Source organism: Electrophorus electricus, chromosome 9 (genome assembly GCF_013358815.1).
Source record: "Electrophorus electricus isolate fEleEle1 chromosome 9, fEleEle1.pri, whole genome shotgun sequence".
NCBI lineage: Eukaryota > Metazoa > Chordata > Actinopteri > Gymnotiformes > Gymnotidae > Electrophorus > Electrophorus electricus.
In genome coordinates this window covers 5,697,501-5,702,500 of record NC_049543.1, presented here as the reverse complement: position 1 = coordinate 5,702,500, position 5,000 = coordinate 5,697,501, and the positions used below count along the sequence as shown (strand labels likewise).

Below are 5,000 nucleotides of genomic sequence, written 5' to 3'. Positions count from 1 at the left end.
CTGGGTGTGTGTGTATACATCCGTAATGTACATACATGCGTGCGTGCCAAGGAGTCAAAAGGAAGTTAGATCTAATCATCACTCACAATTATCGCAATTAATTTGGACCACAGGTCTTTTCTTTTCCTGAATGGGATGAGCTCACAGCTCACAACAAAATACTTCTTTTGCAATATGGATATTGCAAAGAGAATTAGTGATAACGATTAACCAACAGTGCCCTAGGAGACAGGGCAGGGCATGCATACGTGTGTGCGCGTGTACCTATGTGTATAGATGTCCGTGTGTATATCTAAGTGATATTGTACGTGTGTGTGTGTGTGTGTGTGTGTGAGCAGCAGGGCATACACGAGTGCTGGGGTTTTAGTAGAGTGCCCAGCCTTTCAACGTGGGAGCAGATCAAATGGAATTAGAGCATTGATTAGCGGTATCATCGCTCTGATCCAGAGCAGAGCCTGTCCCAGTTCCCTCTAATCACTGGCTCTGGCTAAGCCTGGCAATAGCCAAACCCAATCAGGACGGCACTCCTTCTAGCCACGCCTCCAACCTCGACTGGGGACTCGTAGGGCTCGATTACCAATCTTCTGCATTGCCTACAGACTTATAGACTTCTTATGATTAGTTTTTTTTATTTCGTTACTCAGCCATGAAGCTTTTTGAACAAACCCCTCCCTCTTGCACATGTTATGAGGTGTCTTACAGAGGTCATAACATGGTTAACCAGGGCCCTGCTCCTGTCTGTCCAGGGGAATATATTTACTGCAGCTGCAAACAGCTCCAAGGAGCCGTCTCTGTCTGTACAGAGACGGCCCAGTTACGCAGTGGTTTCAAACATACTGGTTAAGTTTTATATTCTTGACTTTTTGTCAAAATGTAAATTGCCAAAGAATGTTGGTTTCATTTTAAGTGTTTCCTTTAATTAATTTATCTAAAAAGTTTGGCTTTGGTATTTTTTTGGCCAGCATTGATTCTTATTTTCTAAGGTGAAACTGAAACCTAAAAACTTAAAACGCAGATGATAAGAATCAAATAAAGCTTCCTGTCGGACTGTTAAGCTCCCAGGTGTGAACAGATCTTAAATTTAGAATCCTTTAGATGGTCTCTTCTGCTTCCTGGTAAAAACAGTGATGGTAGTATATTTGCATCCAGTGAAAACAAACTCAAACAGAATCAAAGAAAAGAATCATAAAAGATCAAACAGTGTAAAGTTAAGCAATGAATTCCTGACACATTCTCTGTCTGCAAGCTGGATGGATGCAACTGGGATTGTGTTCATTCATTCCCTACAGCTGCAGAGGGGTGTCACACTGTGGCGAAGGTTTGATTTGCTTTATTATCAAGACATCTTTGAATTCCTTGCATTTTGATTGGCTAGCTGAGTTGTTTGGCATGTCTAGAGTGGTGTGACAGGTATGGAATGTGTAGTCTCTATGATGATCTAAATCAGTATTCTGCTTCCAGCTCATCAGGCGCCTTCGACACCCCGTACCACTGTGATCTAATTACTGCCCTCTGTATTGCATGTAATAAACACGCATTATCATTTTAGACAGACAGACAGAAATACAGACAGACAGACACACACACACATTCATGCCATCTAAAGAGGTGGTCCTGATGGAGAGGAAACGTATTTTGCTATAATATGGGTGGTATGCAGAGTGGTCCCCCTGCAGCGGGAGAACGCGGAGGGCTGAGATAGAGGAGCAGGCCCGGAGCAGGTCAGCCGTACCTGTTGCCTCGCTCCTCTCGCTCCTCTCGCTCCTCTCGTTTCCCTCCAAAAAGGAATCGCGTTCCCTCCTCCGTTTCTCATTCATGGTGTCATGCTGTACTGGGGAATTTATCTCACCTATTGCCGGATTCCCTCTTTTTCCACAGTGCATTTCTTTCAGTGGTGGTGTCTGTAGTGCGTGCGTGTGTGTGTGTGTGTGTGTGTGTGTGTGTGTGTGTGTGTGTGTGTGTGTGTGTGTGTGTTTATGAACAGCAATGTTTTGGAGAAGGCTTTTGAATTATGGACTGCTTGACAGGTTTTGTATTGCCTTCCACAGTTTCTGAGGCAGACATTGTGGAAAACAGAGATGCAGTAGATAACAGACTTTTTTATTTTAATTTCCACCGAATCAGCAGCTCTGTTCGGGTCTGTGTGGCTTTTCGTGTTTGTCTTGCAAACATCAAGTGTTGGTTCTATATACGTTGGTGCGTGTAATTGCGTGTTTGTCTGTGAAGCAGATATTGACAGTGTAGGCACTTAATACCAATTACTTAACCTGTCCCTTACATGCCATATTAGAAATGTTATCAGTGATCTTGCTTCTTCCTTCTTGTTCAGGGTCTCTTCGCTCATATGCCTCTTACACTTGTGTAAGTGGAGTGGGCTGATATTAATAAAACTTGCAGGACTGGGAGCTGTCACTCACTGCCCTTTTCAAACCGAGTGCCACTCTGTGCTCCGGAGGTAATTAGCAAGTCTCCTTTGCCATGCTAATGAGCATCGTCGCGCGTGTGCGTACAGTAGAAAGGCCACCAGGTCCCGAGGCTTCAACGCCACGGTGATATCGTTGCCGTGTTGGTTACGTGTTGGTAAGTTTACTTGACGAGGCTGAACAGTGTTACAAAGAGGTGTGTGCTTGAATGCACGTGTGTGTGTGTGTGTGTGTGTGTGTTTGTGTGTGTGTGTGTGTGTGCGTGTGAATGCGCACACATGCTGCTTAATGAGAGCATACTGTGTGGGGTTTTCTTTACCTCACCACATTTGTGGCAAATGTTAAGCACTCCCTTATTGAATCTGATGTTTGCTAATAAATCAGGCACCTCAAACAGGGAGGTGGAGAGCAGCTCCGAGGAGGAGGTGGAGGAGAGGAGCGTGAGAGGCGTAGGGGGTGGGGAGCTATGAATCACCCTGTCTTACCTTTTCTCTGCAAGCAATTCCACTGTGGATTACTTGAATTGTGAAATTTGCATTCGCCTCAGTGCAGAAGGTCTAGGATTTATTAGGTCTGTTGCCTCCTCTCTTGCTCCCGCTCTCTCTCTCTCTCTCTCTCCTTTCCCCTCTCTCATCCTCTTCATTTTTCCCTCTGTCACTCCCTGCTTTTCTGTCATCTCCCGTCTCACCTACATTTAATAAGTTTTGAAGTATTTTTCTTTACTGCCAAAAACCTTTGGCGTAGAGTCAGGCAGCTGGACAGCTCTAGCTTGCCCGTGCGTGAGAGGTGAGGCCCTGCGGCTGTGTCAGTAACCTGCTGTCCTGAGTGTCCTGTGCCCTGAGTGTTCCATGCCGTATGTCCCAGCATCATCCAAAAGCAAGTCAAACGTGGCTCCTTGGTTGCTCGGCCTCACTTTGCGGTGGGAATTATTTGTGTTCCAGCTTCCCTGAGGAACATCTGCCATTGGCTGCAGTCAGGATTTGGGCATTAAGAAGCTGTGGCTTTAGGAGGGAACCTCTCTGCTGCATGCGCCTCTGTGCCACTCACTGGATCTTTGCCACCCTCCAGGAAAAGAGGAGATAATTGTCGTCCTGTCGTGACTGGGAGCCTGATTATGGTTGATGAGGTGTTCGATCAGACCCGTAGTTCGAGTCGACTGTTAATGAGTGTTGTGCGTGTCTGGAAGACTCTGGGTGTAGCGCAGGTCTAAGGCAGAGAGTAGAGCAGTGTGAACCCACTAAAACTACAGGCCCTGGATCTTCCATTACGACTCGAGGTCCTGGAGCCACCATTACGGTTCAAGGTCCTGGAGCCACCATTACGGTTCAAGGTCCTGGAGCCACCATTATGGCTCGGTTTCTTTTCAAGATAAATTATGCATCAGGAAAGGGAAGAATAGCTTGCTTTTCCAGGTTGAAAGGAACAGCTTTGTTTTTCGGGCATGGTCTTTTAAACAGCCTTTAAATGTACGCCATTCTGTATTTCATTTTCGTGCCTTTTCTGTGTTTTTTTTTTTTTTTTATCTGAATGGTCAAAAGACCTGTGGCATCTCCCACAGCAGGGCTTTCCCACTGAAGCAGTCGTAGTGTGGACACTCTTTGTTGCTCGAGTAGTGAGCTCACCTCGGACGGGGAAGACACAGCTCCCAGAGTTCAGAAACGTCTGCAATAAATCTTGAGCTTTTACAAGCTGACTGTTTTATCAAAGAGACACTGTATGAACTCATGAAGTCAGCCGGAGAAAAGATTGTGCTGTCCCTTAGCGTCTACGAATGACAGAGGCATGAGTTGCTAGTGTTCTGTGTGTCTGGCCATACAAATCTGTGTGTGTGCGTGTGTGTGTGTGTGTATTCGTGTGTGCCTGTCAGTATGAGCTTGTCTTCCTCTGTGAGCCTGCATTCAGGGTCGTGGGTGTGTGTGTGCATTCTTGCACGCACATGTGTGTATGCGCATGTCTGTACGATCAAAGCCTGTGCGCCTGCATTTATGGTTGCGGTGTGTGCCTGTGCGAGCGTGAGTGGCCAGCCTTATCCATGTTACTCATAGCTTTATCTTCCCTGCCTTAATGACCAGTCAGATTAAAGAATGTTAGGCTCACGCACACACTCACACCTAAGCTAGTCTGATGCAGCCAACCCCTTCTTGCCAGTCTATCAATTATAACGAACAGTCATCTCTACCCAACAACCCCCCCCCCCCCCCCCCCCAACCTCCAACCGACCTGGTTCTCCTAGATTGGCAGCGTGATGATGAATTTATATGGGTGTTTAAAAGAAACGCCGGTGGCCCCGGTATTACCTCCCCTAACTGATTTATTAGTGGACAGCCTGCCTGGAGCAGGAAGCGAGAGTAGCGCGAGAACCATGCCGTCACCGGCGGGAGCCGGATGCTTGTCTGGAGAGCTTTCCAGCGCACTGTTCGCGAGCATGTGTGTCTGATTTCTGTTTGTTTGTGGTGTGATGAGATGTGCGCGCGAAGCCTCAGGATGCCCTCGCTGAGTTATTAGTATGCTGTTCTCCACAGCTCTTCGGTCACTCGTTGGTCATCTCTCGGTACGTGCCTGACCACTTCTCTTAAA

General features: G+C 46.8%; 1 protein-coding gene across 3 annotated transcripts in view; it reads left to right on the top strand.

Moving 5' to 3' along the window:
* The window catches only part of ksr2 (kinase suppressor of ras 2), a 70,136-nt gene that overhangs the window by 24,718 nt on the left and 40,418 nt on the right, over positions 1-5,000 (top strand). The gene's annotated exons all lie outside the window — the stretch shown is intronic.